At 34.8% G+C, this 17,017-nt stretch overlaps 1 long non-coding RNA gene across 4 annotated transcripts in view; it reads right to left on the bottom strand.

Moving 5' to 3' along the window:
- LOC106508897 overlaps window positions 1-17,017 on the bottom strand; it is a 150,233-nt gene that overhangs the window by 81,309 nt on the left and 51,907 nt on the right. The gene's annotated exons all lie outside the window — the stretch shown is intronic.

Here is a 17,017-nt window from a genome sequence, read left to right as displayed (position 1 = left end):
TCCAAAAATATAAACTAAAACCAAAAGTTTACCTTTGTGAGAATACAAAATATTGTTAATAATGGCAGTCAACAGGCCTTCATCTATAGGAGCAAAATATTGCTAAATCAGGGATTATAAATAATATATAAATTAACCATTTTATTGTAACTTAACATTATATAAATAATCACTTATTTGCCAACCTTTTCAGGTAATAACTTTTGAAAATATAGGCCTAGTGAATGGACCCTAATGTATTATTTATAATTTCTAGTCTTTATTTCTTCGAAGTAGAGTGAAGATCTGTATGTACAAAATTCTCCTGGTATTTTTTTTTCTTCTTATAATCTGTTATTATGGTCTTACTTATATAAAATTAAGGATATTTTTCTTTGGTGACCACATATTGAGTTTTTCCAAAATATCTGACGTGGTGTTCAGAGTTCAACTCTTGTCACATTATATTTGTTGCTTCTATAATATGTAATTATATATATGGTTGCAATTTGATTTTTAACTATTACAAGCATGTTTGAGAACAAATTCAATAGGTAAGCATATGAGTAACTCATGGGAGCAGAAGTGGACAGGTACACGAGAGAGAGAGGCCTAAAGGAATGAATATTCACTTGCCTTAGGTAGCAATTAGTATCATTTGCAGAGAGATGGTGAGCACCTGTTAATCTGGCAGTTATGCTCAGTGGAGACTCAGGAAGAGAATTTCTACTATTCATACTCTATTTGGAGGCAACACATAAGTATATAAAGAAGTACATAAAAATATGTTAGAAATCACTCTAAAAGAATATAGTAAATATATAAATAAATATGTAAGTCAATGTCTAATAAATTAATGGACAGTATATGGTAAATAAGGAGTCCAGAAAGAACTTTTCAAAGTAAGGAGTACTAGGAGGTAACTTTTTTTTTTTTTTTTGACTCCTAAATATTTCCTTCTACATAACAGTAAATAAAATTAGTGGAACACTCCTATCCTCTCTCTGCCTCTTTAATCCTCCTATCCCAAGGGAATGCATTGTCTTTTCTCATTGGGAAATCTGAGTTTAACATTTCCCTCTCTTTTTGGAATATCCTCCCTTTCTGGAATGGGCCTGCTCTCCCAAGATGAGGCTCTGCCCCAGGGAGCAGAGGGAACTTGCCTTGGCCCAGAGCTGCCTATGGCTGGAATTTGATATTAAGAAGCATACTTGGAAGGGTCAGAGACAAGATGGTAAAATAGAAGAAAAGATGAAAGAATTCCTGCTAAGATCAGGAACAACACAAGGATGCCTCTACTCGCCACTTCTACTCAACACAGTTTTGGAAGTCCTAGCCACAGCCATCAGAGAAGAAAAAGAAATAAACAAATCCAAATTGGAAAGGAAGAAGTAAAACTATTACTGTTTGCACATGATATACTATACATTAAAAATACTAAAGATGCTACCGGAAAACTGTTCAAGCTCATCAATGAATTTGGTAAAGTTGAGGGACATAATTAATACACAGCAATTGATTGTATTTCTATATACTAACAATGAAAGTTCAGAAATAATTAGGGAAACAATCCCATTTACCATTGCATCAAAAAAATAAAATAAAATACCTAGGTATACTTTGAAAACTCTAAGACACTGATGAAAGAAATCAAAAATGACACAAATAGATGGAAAGATATACCATGCTCTTGGATTAGAAAAATTGATACTGTCAAAATGACTATACTACCCAACACAATCTACAGATTCAATGCAATCCCTATCAAATTACCAATGGCATTTTTCAAGAACTAGAACAAAAAAAAATTAATTTGTAAATAAACACAAAGGACCCCAAAAAGCCAAAGAAATTCTGAGAAAGAAAAATGGAACTGGAAGAATCATGCTCCCTAACTTCAGACTATACTATAAAACTACAATCATCAAAAGAGTATGGTAGTGGCACATAAACAGAAATATATATTAATGGAAAAGGATAGGAAGCCCAGAAATAAACCCACACACTTATTATCAACTAATCTATGACAAATGAGGCAAGAATACAAAATGGAGAAAAGAAAATCTCTTCAGTAAGTGGTGCTAGGAAAACTGGACAGCTGCATATAAATCAATGAAACTACAACACTCTCTAACAGATACACAAAAGCTACCCAAATGGATTAAAGACCTAAATATAAAACTGAATACTATAAAACTCTTAGAGGAAAATATAGGCAGAACACTGACAAACATCAGCAATATCTTCTCAGATCCACTTCCTAGAATAATGAAAATAAAAACAAAAATAAACCAATGAGACCTAATTAAACTTAAAAGTTTTGTGCAGCAAAGGAAACTATAAACAAATCAAAAAGACAATCCACAGAATGGGAGGAAATGTTTACAAATCATGCAACTGATAAGGGATTAATGTTCAAATTATACAAACAACCCATGCAGCCTAATATTAAAAAAACCAAACAACCCAATCAACAAATGGGAAGATCTAAATATACATTTCTCCAAAGAAGACAAACAGATGGACAGTAGGCACATGAAGATTGCTCAACATCACCAATAACTGGAGAAATGCAAATCAAAACTACTGTGAGATGCCACAGAATGCCCTTCATCAAAAAGTCCACAAATAACAAATACTGGAGAGGGTGTGAAGACAAGGAAATTTCACTGCTGGTGGGAATGTAAATTGGTACAACCACTATAGAGAACACTATGGAGGTTACTCAAGAAACTAAAAATAGAACTACCATATGATCCAGCACTTTCACTCCTGGCCATCTATCCAGTGAAAACCGTAAGTCAAAAACATACATGCATTCTAATGTTCATTGCAGCACTATTTGCAATAGCCAAGACATGGAAGCAACCTAAATGTCCATCAACAGAGGAATGGATAAAGATGTGGTTCATGTCCAATGGAATATTACTCAACCACAAAAATAGTGAAATAATGCCATTTACAGCAACATGGCTGTACTAGAGATTATCATATTAAGTGAAGTTAATCAGATAGTGAAAGACAAACATCATATGATATCACTTATATGTGGATTCTAAAAAAAAAGGATACAAGTGAACTTATTTGCAGAAGAGAAGCAAACTCACAGACTTTGAACACAAACTTATGATAACCAAAGGGGACAGGTGGTGGGGAGAGGGATGGACTGGGACTTCAGGATTGGCATATCCACATTGCAGTATATGGAATGACTGACCAACAGGAACCTGTGTATAGCCCAGCACTCTAACCAATATTCTGTGATACTCTATATGGGAAAAGAATCTGAAAAAGAATGGACATGTGTCTATTTATAACTGAATTAGTTTGTTGTACAACAGAAATTATCATAATATTATAAATCAACTATACTTTAATAAAACCTTGAAATTGAAAGAAAAGAAGCACACTTTGCCTACAGACATAAGCCATATTCTTCAACCCAGACTTTATCAGTAATAAGGGAGATATTTTGGCTCCCATCTGCTTATTATTACCTTTTTTTTTTTTTCTTTTGGTTGTGAAGAAGGTAGTCCTAGGTAGTGGCTGATCCCTTCCAAGAATCCAGCAAGAAAATCCAAGAAGGCTCCATGAAAGATATGGAACAACAAGTGGAGATTGAGAGAAATGAAAAGTCCCCAGGACTCACATGCTTCACTGAAATTGCCTTTTAATGGGTCTGCCATTCCCCTTTCTTCACCACTAACTCTTTTCACCCTATTGTAAGAATAACCTTTCTTAGAATTGTGTCTACAATTAAATATCTCAATTACTTCCTTAGCATAACATTCAAAGTTTGTTACTATCAAGGTGACCATTTCTCCTGTTTTGTTTAGTAAAGTCCCAGTTTTTATCTGCTGTTCTGGGGTCATTATTTGTAGCACCTACTTTTACTCTTGAAAGTGTTCAAGTTTCAAAAACCTTTATTGTCAACATATTTATGATCTGTTACCTAACCTTTCACTCTCCTTTCTTGCTACTCTCCAACCTGCACTTCTAGTTCTTCCTGATGTAATCTACTCAGCAATTCCAAATATTGTATATGTGCTGTCTCCTCTGGCCCTCTGTCAAAGTTGCTCCTTTTACATGTAATCCTTTTCTCTCCTCCCTCATTTGGGAAAATCCTACTGATTCTTCATGGCCCAGATCTTAGGTTACTTGCTTCTGTCAAGTCTTTTATGACCCCTCTCTGCTCATCCAAACTCATACTTAGTCTGTGTCTGTGTTTGGAATGAAATGTACATGGAGGCACTAATGCACCAGCATATTTTGATCAATATATACGATTTAATTTTTACTGAAACAGAATATACATAATATTAAACAGCATCTAAAGAGTGAAAATTGTGCTGAGAGTCCCTCACTGCAATTCAGAACCGGGTACAAGACATGCTCAATAAGGGCTCAGCAGAGTTTAACGATAAGCAGGTAATAGAGAACAAACTCAAGTTAAGTGTGAAGTGTGAGAACACTCCCTGGTGAATATAACTGCACTTGTGTATATGGGCAGTAAACAGTCCAGCTCCAACAGTGGCCTGTGCAAAAGAACAGTGGATTCTTTTATAGACACTGGGAGACATTGTTAGGCTGTTGTAGTGACTGTTTTATAATTATTGCTAACCTGTTTAGAATTCTTTTGAGTCTTTTAATCACTTCAAGTGCACTGTCAAAAATTTCAGTATTCAAGTTGTGCTGTGGTGACAAAAAAAAAATGGAGAGTTACTTGTACAGTGACTTACAACATAGATTTTTTGAATAAAGACCAAAGATATATTCTGCCACACCTGAGTTTGACTTTAAACAAAACTACTGAATCAATCAATCTCTCTCTACTCTCTCTCCCCCTCTTTCCCTCTCTCTCCTTCTCTCCATGTGTCTTTTTATTCTTTTAAGAAACCCAAGTATTAACCTGGCAGGGCTCTTTTTTAAACTACTTTTTTTTAACAAAGGCTTATATATCTTCTGACTCACAATAGGATAGAAAATAATATCCTGTCTTCTCCCCTTACTCTATTCCAAAACCAAATGCACAACATATTGAAAGTTTTATTACAATGTTATCATTATTAATGATGTTAAGAAGCATAGAGGACTATTTCTAACACCTCCCTCCTCCTTACTATACTCTATGAAAAATAAAAATCAAGAATAATATCTCTCCATAAGGAATAATGTAGGTTTGAGTAGACAAACAACAGAAATGCATCTCATCCATTTTTTAGAAGAATATCATTTTGAGGATATCTGAGAATTTCTTCTCTCCTAGGGCTGAGAGTCAGTGACTGGGAGGGTCTCAGGATAAAGGGCAGAGGAGATGAGGGAGGTAAAAAGGAGAGATAACAGCTGCATTTACTAGAAGTTACAGCAGAAGGTTAAAGGAAGGTCAACATTAAAGAGTTATTTGTTTTTCTTACATTCCACTGTTCTTACCCAGATCAATGTTAACCATACCTCATTAGTTGTTTTTCAGTATTCCCATGACAGGATAATATTATCAATGTCATAGCGTTGCTGTAAGAATTAAGCATGAAAATAAATGCAAAAGATGAAATCACTGAATTTCCCATGAAAAAACTCAATGGTGTCGGCCATTATTATTATCACTACTTTAATTTTACGTTAAAGTAAAATTATATTTCACTTTAATATTTATTTTATTATTATTTAATTTTAATTATTACTATCACCCAAGAGTGATACTAAGGTAGAATGAAACACTGGATGGATTTTTCAATGATGTAAAATAAGATGAAGAGAATGTCTCCAGTACTGAGATAGGAATTTACAGATGAAATGAAGAAAAAAATATATAAAAAACTTCACTCAGAGGAAAAAGGAGGTCTCATATCTATGAATATGGGGAAATACATGTTCAAAGTGTGTTTGAGTCCAGCCTAGGTGTCAAAAATACATGGGCTGTCCAGGATATAAGATTAACATTCAGGGGTCAGTTGCATTTCTGTATACTAACAATGAAATATTAGAAAAGGAATACAAAAATACAATACCTTTTAAAATTACACTCCAAAAACTCAAATACCTGGGAATATACCTGACTAAGGAGGTAAAGGACTTATATGTTGAGAACTAAAAAACATTCATCAAGTAAATTAAAGAAGATGTAAAAAAAAAAAAATGGAAAGATATTCCATGCTCCTGTGTTAGAAAAATTAATATTGTAAAAATGTCCATACTACCCAAAGTAATCTACAAATTCAATGCAATCCCTATCAAATTACCCATAACATTTTTCACAGAACTAGAACAAACAATCCAAAAATTTATATAGAACCACAAAGACCCAGAATTGACAAAGCAAATCTGAGGAACAAAAACCAAACTGAAGGCATAACTCTCCCAGATTTTAGGCAATATTACAAAGCCACAGTCATCCAGAGAGTGTGGTACTGATACCAAAACAGACAGAGAGCCCAATGGAACAGAATAGAGAATCCAGAAATAAACCCAGACATCTATGGTCAATTAATCTTTGACAAAGGAGGCAAGAACATAAAATGGGTAAAAGACAGTCTCTTCAGCAAGCATTGCTGGGAAACCTGGACAGCCACATGTAAATCAATGAAACTGGAACACACCCTCACGCCATGCACAAAAATAAACTCAAAATAGCTGAAAGACTTAAATATAAGACAAGACACCATCAAACTCCTGGAAGAGAATATAGGCAAAACATTCTCAGATATCAACCTTACAAATATTTTCTCAGGTCATAAATAAAGCAATAGAAATAAAAGCAAAAATAAACCAATGGGACCTAATCAAACTGACAAGCTTTTGCACAGTAAATAATACCAAAAAGACAACTTACAGAATGGGAGAAAATAGTTTCAAATGATGCAACTGACAAGGGCTTAATCTCTAAAATATACAAACAACTTATACAACTCAACAGCAAAAAAGCCAATGACCCAAAGGAAAAATGGGCAAAAGACCTGAATAGACATTTTTCCAAGGAAGAGGCACAGATGGCCAACAAGCACATGAAAAAATGCTCAACATCGCTGATTATAAGAGAAATGCAAATCAAAACTACCATGAGATACCACCTCACACCAGTCAGAATGACCATCATTAATAAGTCCACAAATAACAAATGCTGGAGAGGGTATGGAGAAAAGTGAACCCCTCTGCTCTGTTGGTGGGAATGTAAATTGGTACAACCACTATGGAGAATAGTATGGAGGTACCTTAGAAAACTATACATAGAACTACCATATGACCCAGCAATCCCACTCTTGGGCATATATCCGGACAAAACTTTCCTTGAAAAAGAAACATGCACCCGCGTGTTCATGGCAGCACAATTCACAATAGCCAAGACATGGAAGCCACCCAAATGTCCATCAAGAGATGATTGGATTCGGAAGATGTGGTATATATACACAATGGAATACTACTCAGCCATAAAAAGAACCAAATAATGCCATTTGCAGCAACATGGCTGGAACTAGAGACTCTCATACTGAGTGAAGTAAGTCAGAAAGAGAAAGACAAATACCATATGATATCACTTATATCTGGAATCTAATTTATGGCACAAATGAACCTTTCCACAGAAAAGAAAATCATGGACTTGGATAATAGATTTGTGGTTGCCAAGGGGGAAGGGGAGGGAGTGGGGTGGTTGAGGAGCTCAGGGTTAATAGATACAAACTATTGCCTTTGGAATGGATTAACAACGAGATCCTGCTGTGTTGCAGTGGGAACTATGTCTATCACTTAAGATGGAGCATGATAATGTGCAAAAAGAGAATGTGTACATGTATGTGTAACTGGGTCACCATGCTGTACAGTAGAAAAAAAATGTATTGGGGAAATAACTATTAAAAAAAATACATGTCATGTGGTAAGAGAGCAAAAAGAATAACTGCACCAGGGTAGAAGTGGAATCAGAGTAAGAAGGAAAGGAAGATGTTGCAGAATACTAGGGCACAGTGGAAGCTTCATGGAGCTTGATCCTGGAAATGGGTACATATTAGTAAGCCAGTTCCAAGCCACGCTCCTAAGATTGAAGGTTATAAGAGAAAATGGTTCTTCTCTGACAGGAGTGACATCAAAGCAGTAACATCGGTGTGCAGACAGTGAACTTAACAGAAGAGATTCAGGTCATCCCAGGAGACCCATCAGAAAATTGAAGGAGATCATGAGCAAAAGAATATTCAGAGTTCAGTCCATGGGAAATGAATCAAGTGAAAACAAGAGGGAAGTACAACCTCTGTCAAAAAGGCTACGACATCAATATTCTTTAGGAACCAATGTGATATGAGCTCATGAAAGAATGGGATCAAGTAATTAGCCTAATCTCCCAGGGAGAGTTTTGAGACAGACCTTTGCCACCCAATCAGGCATTGAAATGTTTTCAAGAACATCTTATGATTAAAGTAATTAACTGTCCTTTATCTTCTAAGAAAATGAGCAGGGCATCCTGGAATAAATAAAATTGGAGACCTAGATATACCTGGGCATTGCTATGAAAAAAAAGCTACTGTACACTACCACCTCCTTTAAAAAACAATTAAGATATTCTTTTCTTAAAATTGTTCCTGGATAGCTCTTTTAAAGGAAAATTAGAGATTAAAGAGTAGGTGATAATATCTCAGAGGGAAGTAAAAATATAATCATGCACTTGACTATGCATTTGACCCACGTGATTTGAGCAAAGATAATACAAGTCCTCTCACGTGCTGAAGGATCTACATACATAGAAACGCACTTACTACAATATTTTTCTGAGTATAAATGCTGACTGTATCAAAAACAGAGTATATTTACATTTTAAAAGTATATTTTAATCCAAATATAAAGTACTGATTGATGGAGGGAGTTTCTAGTACATTGGCAGGACTAAGGATGGACATGCAAGACTTTTGCATCTTTTCAAATCCCATTGGAAACCTGCATGTGCACAGGACCCGAGCACAATGGAGGGGGTTTTTCAGTTTCTTTGTTTGTTTTTACAGCTGCTCCTGAGGCATATGGGAGTTCCCAGGATAGGGGTTAATTGGAGCTACAGCTGCCAGCCTATACCACGGGCACAGCAACACCAGATCCAAGCCACATCTGTAGACCTACATTTCAGTTCATGGTAATGCTGGATTCTTAACCTGCTCAGTGAGGCCAGGGATCAAACCCACACCCTCTAGGATACTAGTCAGGTTCATTTCCACAGAGCCACAGTGGGAAGTCCTGGAGGCATTTTTTATAGAAGTTTCTAGGATTTCCGAAGGACACCTTGAAGAAGTAATATAAACACTGTTGTCCACACTCCTTGGGGAAAGTCAAAGTCAAATCATTTATTATTTGTGGAACAAACAGTCTGAAATTGTGAGGTCTTCAGAAAGTGACCGAAGATCTGTCATGGGATCAGGTGTCTCTCAAAATTTTTCATAATTTTGGGGCAAGAGGATATATTAAAATGTTTATGGAGCTCTCTTGTGATGCAGCAGGTTAAGGATCCAGTATTGTCACTGCAGCAGCTAAGGTCACTGCTGTGGCACGAGTTTGATCCCTGGCCTAGGAACTTCCATATGCCATTGGTGTGGCCAAAGCAAAAAAGAAAAAAGATTGCACTTAAGATATTTTTAAAAATTCTTAATAGCTAAAATGAGGGTAAAAGGAAGCAGTGTGCAGAACTATATATTTTTATACAGAAATTAAATATATATGCACTGGAGGTAATGATATATTTGAAAGAACTTGAAAACTTGTAGGAAGTTTAGAAAATGAAGTTCAGGGTTACCTGAGAATAAGGGGCTGTTTTGTTTTTTTTTTCTCCTCATCACTGTAATGCAGCTGTCAATATCTTTTTAAATAACCTTAAGTTCTCTGAACTCTTCTGGATTTAACTCAGATTTCTAATGCCATTTTAACATTTTACACAGTGGTTTAATAATACAGAGTCTTCAGCTCAAAAAAATTAGGAACAGATGGTGAGAATGGACTCATTCCCATTCCTGATGTGCACTTTATTATACTCCTTTCAAAGACTGACTTAGAGCACATTCCAAAAATGTACAGTAGGTGTGTGGATTGTGTCTCTTGAGAAATGACTATTTTATGCAGAATTCCTTTAACTATTGCTAATCCTAGCTCTGTTTAGCATGTAATAGGACAGCATTAGAGAGAAAACAAAGCAAGTTAATAACTAGTGAGGCAAATGCCCAACACACCAATTATTGTATAACCTATAAATGAATCTTAATATTGAATCTCTTTTTAAAATAAAAATTCTATCCCCTAATACTTAGTACCAACCACAATATGATATTTTTAATTTAACTTATTTATTTTTGATGTATAATTGACATATTACATTAGTTTCAGGTGTATAACACAATGATAGCTGTGTATCATGCAAAAAAATAGGGTATTTTTTAAACTCCTGATTTCAGAAATCAATTATGAAACTATAAGATAATAGTAACTATTGCTCTTATTAAATAAGTGATTGTTACTTGCCAGGCATTATTTTAAGTGCTGTGCATTTTAAAGTCTCATTTATTTTCAAGATTACCCCAATTTTAGGGAATACATTTTTAGGGATAAATTTATACCCAATTCATAGATGATAAAACTGAGCTATAAAAAAATAAGTATTTTGCCTTCCCAAGGTTTATAAATAACATATTGTTAGATGGCAGTTAGTAGTAATATTCAACCACTGGTAGAATAGAAAACATTTAAATGTACACCTAGAGTATAAAAGAACTTAATTTTTTAATGTACTTACTACTAGATTACAGCAAAATTTGTTGTCAACCAGACATAGATAGCAATGAGTACATTTACGCAGAGTATACCACTGGTTCAATGTATATCCACTATATCCCAACCCAGTCAGTAAAACTGTGATTAAAATTTGATATTATTCTCTTGTCATAGCTAGTTTACTAAACTTATAAGCAGAGTACAGAGGTTTGATGACCTGGTGCATCTTTATAACGATAATATCTTGCTATGAGCACTTGTTGTGGAGGGTAAGGGTAACTAAATGTAAAACATTAATGAACAAACTTCAATTAAATAGGGTTGGGAGACCAGAAGGGGGAGCTCTCACACCCTCCGACAATAGCAAGAGGAAGAAAAAATATTCTTTCCTGGTAAGAACTTAATCACTGACAATGCCATGGACTCTTGATTCATTGTAGCCCTCCCAACTTCCTTTTCCCCCTCTAAAAAGGCATTCTCCTTTCCTTGACATGCTGGGACTTGCATGAGGCTTGCACAGTTGCAGTTCTCTGCCAATCCTGAAAAAACTCATCTTTGCTGGAAAAATATCTGGCAGACTATTTGTTTTATGTCAACAATACATATTAAAAAAAAAAAAACAACAACAATGATTCAGATACAATTCTATAATGAAATTCCCCACAAACACTGCTAAAGTGATCTGTTTAGAGGATACCTTAGTGTTTTGGAGTCACACATTCTCTTAGATTTTCAAAATAACATCTTGTCTTTGAATAGTAAATCTCTTTTTCATGTGATTTCCTAAAGATCATGCTTGCCTGAAAATTACTAGATGGAATAATGAAGCAAGCAATCCCTATTTTAATTTTATCAAGTGACCAAGGTTTGGCTTGTCCTTCCTATGGATTTACAATTCAGGAAGACCGCACTAACCTAGCTCAAAATGAGTTCTTGCCAAAATTTTGCATACTGCACGAGTCAGTGGTTCTCAAACATTAGTGTATATAAGAATCAACCGGAGGTTGATTAAAATTCAGTTTACTGGAGACCCTGCCCCCAGGGCTTGGAATTCAGTAGGTCTAGGATAAGGGTGAAGAATTTGCATCTCTAACACATTCTCAGGTGATGGTGACACTGCCAGTTGAGAGAATCCACTGTGAGAAGATACATCAGTGTGTACTAGAGGAGTCTCAAAACCAAGCAGTGACCATTCTGCTTTACAGTAGATTTTTAATGTCTTTTTCTTAATACTAATTGATATTATTTAATACCTTATAGTTAGTTGTTATGTTTAAATTTTATACCTCCCTTTATTCAAGGATGGTTGCCCTATGCAGTCCTCTTTTCTGGGCATTTGAATCCTAAATCAAAAATACAAAATGTAAACTTTTGCAAAGGGATATATTCACACACGTAAATCTTCCTTCCTACCAATTTTAGGTGGTGGTTTTACTCAGATTTTTTTAAATCAAGGGAATGGTTGTATGCTTGAAGTTGATCTTCATTCCAAATAGATACTATTACAAAGAATTATCATTTGTAGCTTTCCAGAGTATATACAAACCATCTAAAGTAACTGAGGCATTGTGCTAGAATATTAGTCTAATTATTTTCTCTTATAAAATAGTCACTTTTTAACAAGTTTAGAATATTGTAAAGAAGGTTTTGCCTAACACAATTCCTATCAGGTTTTGAGAAAAATATGTTGATGCTACTTAGATATACCATCCATTTTCAAGGAAGATTACCTTATAAACCTAATCTTAGAATTAAAGATGTTTATTGGCTAACAGAATAAAAAGGAAACACATTAAAACCCGACAATAAATTATTTTCCTTAACTTAATAAATTTTAATTTGTAGCCACTCACAGTTGTGGTTTAACGTGGAACTCATTTTACAGACTGTTGACACGTTATTCTTAATGTAACCAGTGAGAGATCCCCTTTATCTGTTACCTCAAAACACAGTTATGTTATTAAGGTACATAAAGAAATTCATACAAACTTAATAAAGAAAAGCAGAACATCTGTTTGCAAAGTAATTTTGCAGTCACTAAGAGTAAAACTATATTACTATTAGGAGACACAAAAGAAGACCAGAGGAGTTGTATTTTCCCGGCTTGTTTGTATTGTGAAGCACAGTTGAACAAATAGTGTCTCCCTTTCAAGGCTCAGAACCTCAGCCAGTAATACAGCTGAGGCTGAAACCATTTGAGAGGGAGACAGGGCTTTTGTTGGAATTTGGCTGGATGACACTGATATCGCTTAGTGGAAAGCCAAAATGGTGTTGCTCTATCACAAATGCTTTACAAGGCAAAGAACTTTAGAGAGGGTCGACAGCAGAAACTATTAGAAGATTAATGAGAATCCCCATGGCCCGTTCTTTTATGGATTGCCAGGAACTCTTCCATCAACCATATTTACTGGGCAAGTAAATCTACTGCAAAAATATGTACATATAGTATCTATCTGTATCTATCTATCTATCTATCTATATATATATTTTTTTAAGATTTCCTGAAAGTCTGCTTTGAGGTAAATGATCTAAAACAAAAGGTTTAAAAACAAAAGGTTTAAAAACATTTTAAAGACTCAAAGAAAAAACTCAAAAGGAAAATCCAGGAAAACTTTCATTGCGCATGCCAATTAGATTTTTTGCCCTTCGGTGCCAACAAGCTTCTTTGGTGTTTTCTCACAAACATAAAGAAAACAATGTAGGATGAAAGTGAAATGTCATACTAACAATGTGTTAATGTATATGTTAAATCATCTTAAAACTGCTTTACCAGTAGTAGTTGTTATTTCAAAAATACAGCCTTATGGATTCATTACATAAAATTAACATGAAAAAAATGAGCATCATTTTTTTTAATTGTATCAAGTCTGATATTAAGTTTATGTACTATGCATACTAAACTTAAAAAGAAATAAACAGACTGAACAGCTTTTAATCAGCTAATGCTTTAGAGGAGCAGAGCAAGTTTAAACTTTGGATTTCAAGTAAAAATGTCAGAATGATCCAGGCAATTTTGGTTTAACTTTAAAATAAACACAATGCCAGGAGAAAGAGCTCCCTTCTTTTGTAGCCCCAGCCCTTCCCTTCCTTACTGCCTCCTAACAGAGCAGCATGTATAGCTCTGGCAAAAAAAATATGCAAGTTAACTTAAACTGGACATTTGATAACTCTCTGCTAAAGAGGGGTGCTCTGTTCCATTAACAGGAACAGCTACAGCAATGGTGAAATACTTTTAGGTGACTGTTCTTGGTAACCAGATTTTGTAAAAATTTAAATGGGTATTATGTTGCCTCCGAAGTGTTCGGGATCACTTTACAACATTCTTAAACAGTATCCTAAATGCAGATGTATACTGACCCAGGACATAATCCACTAATAGAAAGAAAACAAATTAGAGTAACGGAGTCAGAGGAAATGAAGCAGGAATTATTAGTAGCACCACCAAATCTCATGTCGTCACCCCAGGCACAAACCCACAGTAAAGAACATCATCGTAAGAGTAATGCCCTTTATTATCATAAATAGAAGACCATCACTAATGTCAGCTACATAGACTTTGAAACAGAACTAAATACTTGTATTTAAGTATGATACTTATAACTGATTAGGAGTATGTCTGATCATTTCAAAAATGTATTGCATTTCAGAAATACTATTGCTTGCACTGTCACATTAGCCTCTGTTTCAACCAAATCCTAAGACCTTTCCACTAGGTGAATGAATAGTATCATTTACCATATTAATGAAAAGTATAAACCAGCAGATCTGTCCTCTCCCTTTCTGAACCAATTCTTCTTTAAAACACAATAATAAATAAAATGCTTAGACTCCAAAGACTTTCTCTATTAGGCAGCAGGCCAAACACAAAAGTAATCTCATTTACTAAGAATAATTAAAAGTAAGGTTTATCTCTAAAAATAAATAAAGATAAATTTTCTTATGGAATTAGAATCATTTCAAGGATAATTTCTAATACTGTTTTGGCCTTCTATGTAATAATATAAAATAAAATAATGGTATTTTAGTAAAAATGATTTAACCCCATTTAATGATTTAATTCTATTGTTAAATTTATGATAAAATATTCAATGATATGAAAAAATATTTAAAAATAAGCCCAAGAACTCAGCACCTAGATTTAAGTTTTCAGTTTGCTGTAGTTGCTTTAGACATCTTTTTTCTTTCCTTCCTTCATTTCTTTCTTCTTTCCCACCTTCCTTTCTTCTTCTAGATTAGTAATGAAAAAATATTAAATGTATCATTGATAAATTAAAACTGTGATTTGGGCGGTGAAGAAGCCCATTACAGTAAATTTTGCTATCTAATGATTAATAAACTTAAAGATTAAAAATATATCTTAAAAATACGTAGACCAACTTACCCATTTTTACTCAATTCTCAGCTCCCTTTTACTTGTCAAAAATACCACAGAACAAATTCCTTTTTTACTTGAAATGTATCTGTCATTTGCACAAATTTAAGGTGTACAACATGTTAATTTGATACATTCATATACTGTAATATGATTACATTGTAGGAATACTTAGGACCTTTGTCACATTATGATCCTTTCTTTTTAGTGGCTGAAATCATTAACTTCCAATCTCATCAATTTTGATGGTTACAATACAATATTTGTCTATTTCACCATATTGTGCACTAGATCACTAGGACTTATTTATTATTTGTTGCAAGTTTGTACCCTTAAACAATATCTGTCCTATTCCTCTACTCCCTACCCCTCCCTGGAAACCACCATTTTACTTTGTTTCTATGAGTTTGGCTTTTTTACATTCCAATTATAAATGGTATTGTACAGTACTTTGCTTTCCATGTCTGACTTAATTTCGCTTAGCATAATATGCTCAAGGTCTACTCATGCTGTCCCAAATGGCAGGGTGTCCTTCTCTTTATGGCTGACTAATACTTCAGAACAAATACTTAAATAGGTGGAAGAAAAAACAAATCCCTCCTAAGGTCACATTTGACATTATATTCTATAATTCAAACTTAAACTTAAATGTTCATAAGTTAGGTCTATTTTTGATGAACAGAAGCCATACTAGTTACCATATTATGCAACTGCATTGAAATGCAAAGTTGGAGATCATGCAAGGAAATTTGAAATATACATTGTCAACACCAGAACACTGTTTTGTTCTGCGTTTTTTTTTGTTTGTTTTTTTTTTCCTTTATTACAATCTTTCCTGTACAACCAGAGTTTTGGCACACTATGGGCTCTCAATAAATATTTTATGAATTAATAAAGAAAATAATAAAACTGTACATTGATTCTACCTTCTACTTAGTGGCCCATCTTCCACACGTTATCCTTTAAATACTCAATGAATGCCTTGTGTAAATGACAGTGGGTCCCCCCAAAAGATGTGTTCACTTCCTAATCCTAGGAAACTTTGAATGTGACCTGATTTGAAAAGTAGTCTTTGCAGATATAATTAAGGGCAAAGATAAGATCATCTGGATTGTCTGACTGGGCCCTAAATCCCATGACATATTTCCTTATAAGAAACATACAGAAGAAACACACAAGGTAGTCATGTAAAGACATGAGAGGCACAGCTGAGAGTTATGTAGCCACAAGCCAAAGACTACGTGGAGCCACCACAAGCTGGAAAAGGGAAGGCAGGCTTGATTCTCCCTTAAAGACTTCTGAAGGAGGGTGGCACCTTGATTTTGGATTTCTGGTCTTCAGACCTGGGACTGAATGGATTTCTGGTGTTTTAAGCCATCCAGTTTGCAATATTTGTCATGGCAGCCTCCAAAGGTATTATAACACAGTGACAGAGCAGCCAGTTCAAGGTTGGAAAGATTTGGATTCTAATCTTATCTTCATTTTTTATTGGTTCTGTGACCCTGAACAAGGGACACAGACCAATGAACATCAGTTTCCTCATCTTTAGGAGCGGAGTAACAACATTTAATCTATGCTATTCCAAAGTTTCAATAAAACAAAGCGTAGAAACAGTAAAACAGTAAAATATAAACACAAGTGTTTTAATATCTCTTATAATCTACTTTCAAAGATAAATCTCTCTAGGACTCTTACCTTTTTCTCATATGCCATAGGTTTCAAATCCTTCATCAAAATATTTATCTTTTTTATTTAGGGCCACACCCACGGCATATGGAAATTCCCAGGCTAGGGGTCGAATTGGAGCTGTAGCCACTGGCCTACACCACACCCACAGCAACTGGGGGTCCAAGCCACATCTGCAACCTATACCACAGCTCACGGCAATGCTGGCCAGGGATCAAACCTACATCCTCACGGATAATAGTCGGGTTCGTG

This window comes from Sus scrofa, chromosome 1, assembly GCF_000003025.6.
Source record: "Sus scrofa isolate TJ Tabasco breed Duroc chromosome 1, Sscrofa11.1, whole genome shotgun sequence".
Classification (NCBI taxonomy): Eukaryota; Metazoa; Chordata; class Mammalia; order Artiodactyla; family Suidae; genus Sus; species Sus scrofa.
This window is presented reverse-complemented; position numbering and strand designations above follow the sequence as displayed.